Here is an 11,299-nt window from a genome sequence, read left to right on the forward strand (position 1 = left end):
ATTTAAAATAAGTATAGCCTTCAACTTCAACTTCCTCCAAACCTTTCCCAACAATCCTTCCTTCCACCACCTACTAAATCATCCCAATGCCATGACGTTTGCCCAGTATTTATACTACTGTCGATCCTTGAGCAATGTGGGGGTTAGGGGTACCAACAAATCCCCAAAAGTTGAAAAACCACGTGTAACTTTTGACTCCCCAAAATCTTAATAGCCTGTTGACCAAAATTGTTATCAATAACATAAACAGCTGATTAACATAAAGGGTGGGGCAAAAGTAGGTTTACAGTTGTTCATATGGAAAATTAATAAATAATACAATAAACTGTTTTACATATGCACAACTGTATGGAAAAATAATACAATAATTGTAACAAAAAAGTAAACTAGAGAAAAGAAAATGTTAAGGACTTTCATTTACAGTACTCTATATATTTATTGCATATAAATGATACCACGCAGATGCAACCCATGTTTTCAAGGGTCAACTCCATATATTGAAAGTCAGCTTTCTACAACAAAAAATTCTACACACTACACTTTTAGACCTTAGAAGTTTCTCATTACCTCCCAAATGTTGAACTCCTAAGTACAGCATTTAAACATGTTCGAGCTCCAAATTAAATTTCAAACCTCAGCCCGACCGGTGTGGCTCAGTGGTTGAGCGTCGACCTATTAACCAGGAGATCACGGTTTGATTTCCGGTCAGGGAACATGCCAACGTTGGGGGCTCCATCCCCAGAGTGGGGTGTGCAGGAGGCAGCCAATCAATGATTCTTTCATCATTGATGTTTATTTCTCTCTCTCCCTCTCCTTTCCTCTCTGAAATCAATGAAAATATATTTTAAAAATAAATAAATTTCAAACCTCAACTTTTATTCCCCAAAATGAACCTTATATTCTAGGTAACCTGGTCCACTAACTTTTCTCTGAGTACACCATGAACTTGTGTACCACCTGGGTGGGGCTGGGGACCTGGACATCAGACTCAATCTTGGGACCCAGTTCCCTCCTCCACACTTGTGCTCACATCATTCCCTTTATTGGAAAAGACTTCTTCATCCACCTATGCCCAACACACAAATTTTTGTCTTAGAAAAGTCTTACCCTCTGTAATGTTGAACTCAGGTTACCAGATTATTGGAAGGTAGCATGGTTTAGTGGAAACACACATAGGCTTGGCATCAGGCAGATCTGGATGCAAATTAGGGCTCAGTTACCTGCTAGCTACACAGTCCCCAATTAGCAGAGAGCCTGGTGCTCACTTAGTGCTCAATAAATAACAGTTTAAGAGTTAATTTCAGAAGTATTACTATACCTCCACTACTCTCCATAATTACTCCAGCTAAAAATGAACCCATTTTCCTTTCAAACAACTCCAAACTTTACATCAAACCTATACATGTACATATTTTTATGTAGTAAATGTTTATGCAAATATCTTACATCCCTCATAAATTTCAAATTCCTAAAGATGGAAGACTTCATCTCTGTACCCTATAAAGCCTAATAATGCTTTTCACCAAGCACACACTACCACCAGCAATTAGAAAAATTGCTTAACATGCTTAAACAATACAATTCATCTCTTCATTACTTCTGACACATCATAGAAAAGTATTACCAAAACATGACTCTTAGTTGTTAGGGCTGTATCTTTATTTGTTCGTACATGGCTGACTAACATAGCAAATGTTCAATATCAGTTGAATTGATTTGAATAATATAATTTACAATGCAAATGTTCAGTATCTACTGAATTGACTTGAATACAATAAAATTTCCAGTACCTAAGGGTACCTGATTTTCCCAAGCATCTTTTTCTGCCGTTACAATTCTTGAAATATTTCCCTTCAAAACACATTAACTACCATCAGTACGGATCCATGACCATATCTAACTTGACTCCTTTTCCAGCTTCTCTCAATTATAATACTCTAACCGTAAGCTCTAAACAAGTAACCACTTCAAATGGTTAAGAATCTACAGTTTCTATCTAAATGTAAATGTCAGTCAACTAACCTTTCCTCCACAATCTTTTCTAGGAAATTAAAAAAGCATCCATCCACCCTCTGCCTGCTGAAGAGCAACAATCCTGAAATAAATTTTCTTTTGCATAGGAGAGCTCACTGAACTTGTCACTTCAGTCTGTTTTCCCTAATTCAAATTACCTCCCCTGTCAGTGGTGGGAGGAGAAGGAGATAAGTACCCAAATAACTACAGTATAACCCTAATACAAGCACCAGGTGAAAATGCAGGAAACTGTCACTTGCTTCACAAAGGTGGCTTGTGTACACTTGACACTGCAAACACTGGTCATCTGCTGATAGTCATCATCTGCAGTAACTGCATTCCCTCATGATCATAATTGAAAACATCACTATTAAATGTGGAAAACCCTTATTTCCCACAAACCTTTCATCAGTTTATTATCTGAAATCTATTCATTCAAGATACCTACTTTACTTTTTCCTTTAGGAAGTCCTCAATTTTATCTGCGCTAAACACTTCGTAAGAGAAGTTTCTAAAATAAATAAAAACGAATCACCTGGCCCATCAGCGTGAACGCTGCATTGCAACAACAGCTGTAACAGGACAGGGAACCGCTCAGGAGTTACCGAGAACTATTCTTCTTTAGAAGTTATGGGAAATGACAGCTCCAACCATGAAGTATATACAAACTTCGGGGAAGAGAGAGGCTAATAATTCTCCAAACCTCTGCAACCCATTCGTGCAACAACCGCAGGCTGAACTCATTACACAACCGTAACTTCGAATAGCCACGGGGATTGGGAATACAGATTAGAGAACAGCATCGTTTTGTACGTCTGCAAGAAAATAAGGAAACGTATCGGAACCGATTTTCCTCAAGTTGTTTAAGAAAGCGACTTGAACAATAGCTTGGGCAAGCTTTCCAGTCACTAGAGACCGTGGGAGCCACGCCGGTGCCACACTGACCTATCCAGAACCGGTCCCAAGCGCGGTCCATCCACATCGATGCCGGGCAGCCCCCGAGCGCGTCGGGTCGAAAAGCTTTTGAGAAAGATCTCGGGCATCTGCACCCGCCTCGCCCCGCCCCGGGGCTGAGGAGGCAACACCTCAGCGACCCGGGCTAAAAAACGAGCCCGAAGGCAGTCCCAGAAGACGAAAATGTCGGGCACTGGGTCCCAAGACCGAGTCCGGTGTCCGGGTCCCCGGCCCCACCCAGGTGGGACCCAGGAAACCAAATCTGGGAGGCAGCGCGAAGATTCGGGGGAGCAGCAAAGAGGGCATCGGATGGACCGAGGCCCGGCCCATTCCCACTCTCCAGTCCCAGCAGCGACAACAGCTCCGGGAACCCGGTCCCCGGCTCCGCCCCGCCCACCCCGCGGCCCACCGCCCGCTCCTCCCAGGCCGGCGGGTCTGGCCGAGACCGCGGCGGGCGACCACCCGCTTCCCCGAACCCCGACAGCCCAGCCCAGCCCAGCCAGGCGCCCGGAGCCCGGAGCGGGCAGCGGGGGCCCGGGAGCGCCAGCCCGACACGGCCTGCCGCCATCCCAGGCCGTCCCCCGGCCACTCACCGTCGGCCCGGGCGCTGGGAGGGGTCAGGGCGCGGGGCGGCGGGCGCGGACCCCCGGGCTCCGATCCGGGCAGGAGCACCTAATCGGAGGCGATGGAGCCACAGCGGCTCTGCCTACCAGGCCTCTCTCCGGCCCGAACCTGGGAAAAGCACTTCCGGGGGAGCGGGTGAGGGACGGGTTTGGCACCGGAACTGCTCGCGGGCAGGATCGGCCTGGGCCTCCCAGGCGGGGCGGGGCCTCTTGCCCCTCTTCCCTTCCCCCTCCCGTCTCCCCCCCCCCCCCCCGCCCCGACTCGTCGGTAACCCTTTCTGCCCCGCGGCCCCCAGGCTACCGCTGCTCTTCGGGTTCCCTTCCATCCACCTCGTCTTACGCAGGAGACCGAGGCGCCAAGAATTTTGGTGACAAGGGTCCAGCGCCTACACCCGGCCTCTGCTCTCTCGAATGTTCTCTCCCCTCCAGTCGGCCTCTTTTAAAAAGAATGATAGTTAACTTTAATTGCCGGCTTACTGCCTGGTAGGTGCCCTGTGAAGCGCTTCGGGTGCTTAGCTCAGTTCACCCTCTCCAAGCCCCTGGAGAGGGGTGCATACAGCTTGCAGAAGAGGAAACCGGTGAAAGATGCCAAACTCAATGCCACAAACGTTGGCGCTTGATTTTAACTTGTGTTGTGTGTAAAAATCTGCTCAGCTACCCCTAACAAGATTTTTTTAATTCTTTAAGTGCGGGCACCAAATTATGTTCCTAGATTCCATCACCGCTTGGAGCTTCGATGGAGGAGGCCGAGAGCTGGGGGCGCAGGGGGTCTCGTTGCCTGGGTCCTGGCACTTCCCTTTACTTTTTCACCCTGGGCAAGTGGCTTGACCTCTCTACGCCTCCGTTTCTTCATTTGTAATACATCTGAAATGTGTATGTATGTGTGTATATCAAAAAATAATAAAAGCATGATATGCTAATTAGACAGAAGGTCCTTCCAGAGGAAGGCAGGGCTGCAAGGGAAGCCCTGGTCCCGGGTGCCAGAGGGAAGCTGGTGCCGGCAGCCAGGGGGAGGAAGGCCTACTCCTGCACAATTTCGTGCATCGGGCCTCTAGTACATATATAATCATCTCTGGATTGTTGCTGGAATTCAAAGTGAAAATGCATGATAAACACTTCAGAGTACCTAGTACCAACATAGGACTGAATAAAAGCACGATTCTCATACCTCCGCAGGAACAATTTCTCTTCCAGTGGAGTCACTCTGACAGGGAGAAATTTGGAAAACTGTGGATTAGCAATAGGCAACAGAAAAGGTTAGTTAAGGAAATAAAAGAAGAGTAGAGGTTTTTGCAATGGGAAAAATGAAGGTAGGTGAGCCAAAGAATGTCCTGTGGCCAGCCTGGAGACTTGCGACACTACGAGCCAAGACAGTATGAGGACCCACAGTCAGTTGCCAGGCAGGGAACGCAGGGAAAAATAAATAAAAAAGAGATTCCTCAGCCACAAAATCAGGAAGGCATCAAACATCGGAGGCAGAGTCTATATCTCAGGCCAGATATTGGGGAGCGGGAGGGGGAATAAACCCTCTTAGCATGCGTACTATCTGCAAAACAAATTGACAAGCATCTCTTAAAACTGTGGGGGAGGAAGATTTTTTTAATTTTCTACTTAAAAAGGCAGAAGAAATGGAAATGTTTTACAATCGTTATTAGGAATTTAAAATTCAAACAATGCCTTTGCTATTGGCTTTATTTATTTATTTTATTTTTGTGATCGCAGAAGTGTTTGTAAATACTTCCCTAATACCCAAGTTTAAGCAGCCTTTCGTGCCTTGGAGTGTGAAGGAATAAAAAACAGAGCCTGGGTTGGCAGGACTCACTAACTTCTCTTTCCACCAAGGGCCAAGGGCTTAGAGGAAGAGTGAGAGGAATCCTGAATCACAGACCTTCTCGGGCTCCCTGAGGGACGCAGAAGTACGAGAGGTTTGTCATTGACCCTTGTCATCTAACTAGTAAATGATGCAGTCAGGATCTGTGTGGGGGTCTGTCCCCTCATGCTTTTCACCACTATGCCAGTGGTTCTCGAACTTGAGAGTGCACCAGAATCACCTGGAGGCCTCGGTAAAACACAGATTGCAGGGCCCCACCCCCAAATTATACATAACCATGCCAGTGCTTCTCTGAGGTCTAGTCCCTGGACTACCAGCATCAGCAGCATCTGTGAACTTGTTACCCACGCAAATCATTAGGCCCCACTCCAGACCCTGTGAATCAGAAACTCTGGGGTGGGGCCCAGAAATCTGTGTTTTAACAGGCCTTCCAGGTGATTCCGGTACATTCTCAAGGTTTAGAACCATTGCACTCTACTCTCTTGTCTTCCACAGATCCCTCTTTCTTTTTTCTAATTGCCCCGAATAGGAAGAATTCTACAGAAACAAAAGTTCTTGCCATTGAACTAAATGACAGATTTTTATTCATGTTTTGCTGTCTATAGGAGATGAGGCTAGAAAAAAAATTAGTATTAATGTGGGGGTTTTTTTGTTTTGTTTTTTTTTTGGTTGCTTTATATTTGTACTGAAATTCAACCAGATAATACTGGGTTGGGGGTGGAACTAATCTTATTTGAGAACTATTCTGTGCCAGGGCTTAACATGCATTTTCTAAATTAATCTTCACTACTCTGCTATGAGGTTTTATGATCTTAATTTTACAGAAGAGAAAAACTAACACTTAGATGAAGTAACTGACGTAAGGCCACATTCTTATTAAAGGGCAGAAATCAGGATTGTTCAAACAAAGATCCCTCTAATTCCAAAATTCATGATCTTTCCACTTCGTGGCAAGATCTTGGAGAACCAAATTCCAGTGTGGACTCCACCACCCCAACTATGCAACATTGAGTAAGTGATTTCATCTCTATTTCAATTTCTCCATCTATAAATAATGCTATCATAAATCTGCCCCTCCCACACTGGAATGTTAGCACAAATGAGGAAATAAAAGTGTAATCGCTTTGAGCTTTTTGAAGAAAAACAGTAAAAGAGCAAGTTATTATTGTACTGTATGTTTAGCTGAGTGTTGCTATGTGAGCCTGAGCATTTCGTCTTTCCTGGTTATCTCCTCATGCATGCATAAGAGATCCGAAAGCTGTACTTGATGCCAAAGAAAAGTTGTTTGACTTCATTTGTCAGTGTCTTCTGAAGGTTAAAGAAGATGACAGATGATTTTATGCGTCGCTTTTCAATATTACAGGGAATCTCTCACCAGGTTCATAGGCTCCAGGTAAATTGCTGGCCCATCCTCATCCTAGAAATGTTTTCTCCAAACCCTTTTTTTCTTCCTATTACAGGCACCCCTCCACCCTCCTGCCTCTACCCACTAGGTAAAGACTTAAAATTCCTTTACTTTTTTTTTTTTCCTCCTCTTACTTTATTATGTAGAAGAATTTAGCTCTCAATCCTCATTCAGGCCAGATTCCAGGCCTATGTTTATTGACTGAATCATCCAGGTAGCACAATTCCGGGGGGTACCATTCACAAAGAATATAACCTGAGTGGTGCTCAAGGGGGTGCCGATTGCAGAGGCCACAATAGGAATGGTCCCCCTGGAACTGTGCAAGGTTGTGGCCATTTCTATGCATAGCTCCTCTATGCATAGCTCCCACCCCCAAAATCCATTAAGGTGTTTTGTGAAACAAAAGAGCCATCTACTTGGGTATCACCATTTGCCAAGCTTTCAAATAATGGGTCTCTTTGTTTATGGTTTTTTTTATAATGGGCCTGATCAAATACATAAAGCCTTAAGTCCTGGCTTCCACACTCTGCTGTGGCATTTTCACTCTGTCCTGTGACACTATTGCCTATCTCCCCATTAGACTTGTGAGTTTTGTGAAGACTTGGTCATATTTTGTCTTCCTCACCTTGTATCCATCCCTTGGCATAAGTGCTTGAAAAGCCATTTGCCGATATAAATAATAGCACACTGTACTCCTATGTAGGTACTAGTATAATTGGCAGAGATTTGAAAAATGGCCCTCAAGTGTGTTGTTTGACCCACAGTGTTTTGTACCAAGAAATATATTGAGCCAAAAATTTTAAATTGAGAAATGTCACATTTTAAAAAAAAAGCAATCTCAGTTTCTGGAGTCCCTTGAAAGTTAGACGCTGGCAGACTAGGCATGCATCAGTGTCTTTATTCAGGTTGTACAGTGAGTTGGCCTCATTCACATGTACTAGTAAAATCTTGGTGGTGGGCACTGAGTTTGGAGCCACTGGAGTGTGGGATCATATGGTTGTTTTGGAGAAACAAGTATAAAATTTTGCCTTATAGATTTTACACGTGCTCATAACTATGCATTCCAGTGTATTTTGAGGTGCTTTTAAATTGTTTTTCTGGGGTAGAAAATTGTGTTGTACCACGTTGTACCATTTCTAAACAAGCCAGGCAAGTGCAGACATCAAATGATAAATATCATTACCACCAACATTTTAATGGAGTTATGGCCGATGTTATTCGTCAACTGCCATGGAAATAGAAAAGCAAATAATAGCATATACTTGAATAAATTTCATAATAAGTAACTTTATGGAATGTGATCCTCTTTCTTCTTCTGGATGGAGAAGCAGAAGCACGGCTAGTGCAGATAACTAACTAGCAAGAAATGTAGCCAGATTAGAACCCAGGTAGTCTGTCTCTACAGACAGAGTCTTAACCACTAAATTAATGTTTATTGAGCCTTTCCCAGGTGCTATGGTCATGACTGCCTCCCAACTGAAAGAGACTACCAGATTTATGGAAGAGTGTGTATTTCTTCCAAGCCTTTTATAGGGTGCTGCAATAAACCCACACAGCTCCTTCTCATCTCTCTCCCCCTCCCACCCCAGTCATACTGACATGTTTATAATCTTCAATTTTGAAGTGTATAAACTGTCAGACATCTAAGACTACCTTTACTCCCAATATAATTCTTGCACAAAGTTTGTTTTTATTGCAAATTATTACGAAGAGTCCTATGCCTGTGATGAACAAAAGGTGTCTCTTAAAGACAATGGAAGCAATTTGAAGCAATATAATATTGACACTGAAAACCAATATCTGTAGTCAAATTGTGCTTGTGTGGAGAAATGGGAGACAGTAAGGTTGAAATAGGACAAAACTGTCACATGACATGAATGCAGTGAAAGCTCAAAAATAGACAACCTAAAAGGAAATGGTCATCAACTTTTAGCATATTTAACATTTTACTTTTAATTGAATATTGAGAAAAATATTGGAAGTGACACCTTCCTTTAAAAAAGGTTTAAAGGATTAAACTTCTGTTGTTGCCCAGATTGAGCTGTTTCTCTGAGTCTCAGAAATTTAAGAGATTGCATTTTACCTTCACTTTTTATTATGAAGATGTAGCTCATCTTAATCTGCTTCAGTTTCTCTTTCTGCAAAATATGCATGGTAAGTGCATCTTTATATGGTACAGATATTGTGAGTCAAGCTAATAAATGATCATAAAGCACAGTTCTTTGAAGTATAAAGCACTGCATAATTACTAAATACTATAGTAATACTATAATAATCATCTTCATAATAATAGTAATTTTCAACCAACACATCAACCAGACCTAGATAGATGCCTTTACTCAGCTCCGAATTAGACAAAAGTGTATATGCCAACTACGAAATAAAGTAAAAATCTTAAACCACAGACTAGTTCCATTCCCACCTACTTTCCTATGCAGAATATAATGTCAGTCTGCCAGAAATACATCTCAGTTCCATCACTTGCTAGCTATGAGACCCAGCTCACAGGAGATAGTAAAACCTCTCCAGCCTCTTTTTTTTTTTCAACTATAAAATGACATAATAATAATTCCCACCTCTCAGGGGTTGTTGTGAGAATTCAGCCTAACAGACTGTAAGAGCTCAATGAATGTTAGTGGTGATGATGACTGGCAGTAATATCTGAAAAAAACTAATAATTGGCAGCTATCTACTAGTAACCACGTTTTTTAATGAAAGAGGGGGAAAAATCAATACTCTCATTTCAGGTGCCCCTCAATTACGTTAACATTTATCAAATATAAGCACTTTAATATTAAACTTTGATAGAAAAAAGAAAAGGTGAAATATTTTACTTTCCCAGTGTATTTGTTTGTTTTTAATAATTGTGCCTGAAATAAATGACTATATTTTGGTTATAGATGATTAGGGAAAGAATGCTCCAGCTCACTCCTTTCTGTAGGAGTAACCATAGTTAATGATTTGGTGTGTTCCTTTCCAGACCTTTTTCTGTGCATTTACATTCACATAAACAAAACAGAATTACCCAATAGGTGGATGAAGTATATACTTAAGGCCCCAGCAAACCATGACCAAAAAAAATTTTTTTTGTAAAAATTTGATGTTTTCATAAAGGTATAGACAAAAAAATCATAATTTGTTGGGACTCCTTATATTTATTTAATTTTAACATGGTTTTAATCTTAAAGTAAATAATAGGATATTATTTTATATACACCATCAGTTTGTCAGTGCTAGGACATTCCTGAAGATCTTAATCCAAGCTTACTTTATAAGTATATTTGCACCCATATTTTTTAGAACATAAATATATTCATATTGTTTTGCAACTTGCTTTATTTGTGTGAGTGATTTTGAACAGTGGTGTTTACTTAGCAGCAAACTAAACAAGAAAGAACTTTCACCACATCTGCCATTTTACTTCACTGAGCGCTATCTCTGTATAAGGGTCCTATTAGAACAATTTGGGCTTTAAAAGCTTCCTTTCTTGGTAAAGCAAATTTCATTTTCCATCACATTTTCAAGCCAATGTAATACAATCCTTTTTTTAATCGCCACAGAGTGTATGATGGGGAGAAATCCTGCCGACCAGGAGCTTTCTAAATGGTGACTATGGAGAGATGCCAAGGAAATCGAATGGTGCCAAGTGCAAAATCCTCAAGTTGCTCCCTACACCAACAGAAATCCATTTGGGAGCTAGATTTCACTAAGGCAGGAAGTATTTCACCTACGATAGAGCACATGCGGAGATTATATTTGGGAACCAGGGACTAAGGAAGAAAAAGTAAAGCTACATTGTATTTCAGGAGACAGTAAGAAGAGAACATTCCCTGGAGAAAAGCCCAGTGACCTTTTGTGAAGGAAGAAAGAATGCTGAAGCAATAGTTCAAAACTACATGTTTTTAAAATATTTCCCTTATAGTAAATAACTGCTGAAATGTTGTTATTCTTTCAATAAGCTCAATGCACTGAGAAGATACAAATATATATGTAAAGAAAATACTGCAAATGTTTATTACACACTTACTGTGAACAAGACACAGTGGCTCAGGGGCTACCACGACAATACATGGAGAGCTCTGTACCAGGGTCCGGGATTGCCATACAATACTTGTTTAATCTCCACTGAGTGTGACTCTAAGACACAGAACCTGTACGCTAAGAAACAAAAATGTCAGTCAGGGAGATAAGTTATGAACTCATAGAAAAAGAACTACAATACAAAGCATCCTGTGATCAATGCTGAATGAATAACAAAGTCACTAATTTTCGGAGACCTCTTTCATTATTGATGCTCTAATGACCAAGTAAGAGGTAGAACCCAAACAGTGCCGCCAAAGATTTGTAGACATTATAGGGAAAGGAGGAAAATGAAAAGAATCCCAGCTTTCAAAAAAGTATAGAAATAGAAAGTACAAAGGACATCCAGAAGACACTGAGCAGATCCTTTTCACTAAAACAGAGTCTGGGCCT

General features: G+C 41.9%; 1 protein-coding gene and 1 long non-coding RNA gene across 3 annotated transcripts in view; one reads left to right on the forward strand and one right to left on the reverse strand.

The window, feature by feature from the left end:
• Positions 1-3,709, reverse strand: part of FRS2 (fibroblast growth factor receptor substrate 2) — a 110,001-nt gene extending 106,292 nt beyond the window's left edge. For both annotated transcript variants that reach the window (XM_054718857.1, XM_054718858.1), the window contains exon 1: positions 3,561-3,709. The gene's annotated coding sequence lies outside the window, so the exon portion shown is untranslated. The remainder of the gene's footprint in view (positions 1-3,560) is intronic.
• A 169-nt stretch (positions 3,710-3,878) lies between these two features.
• On the forward strand, positions 3,879-10,828 carry LOC129149620 (uncharacterized). The gene is made up of 4 exons (XR_008556493.1): positions 3,879-4,073; positions 5,433-5,515; positions 6,304-6,432; positions 10,387-10,828. It is a non-coding gene; the product is annotated as an uncharacterized LOC129149620 (long non-coding RNA).
• The last annotated feature ends 471 nt before the right edge of the window (positions 10,829-11,299 follow it).

This window comes from Eptesicus fuscus, chromosome 7 (genome assembly GCF_027574615.1).
Source record: "Eptesicus fuscus isolate TK198812 chromosome 7, DD_ASM_mEF_20220401, whole genome shotgun sequence".
Lineage (NCBI taxonomy): Eukaryota > Metazoa > Chordata > Mammalia > Chiroptera > Vespertilionidae > Eptesicus > Eptesicus fuscus.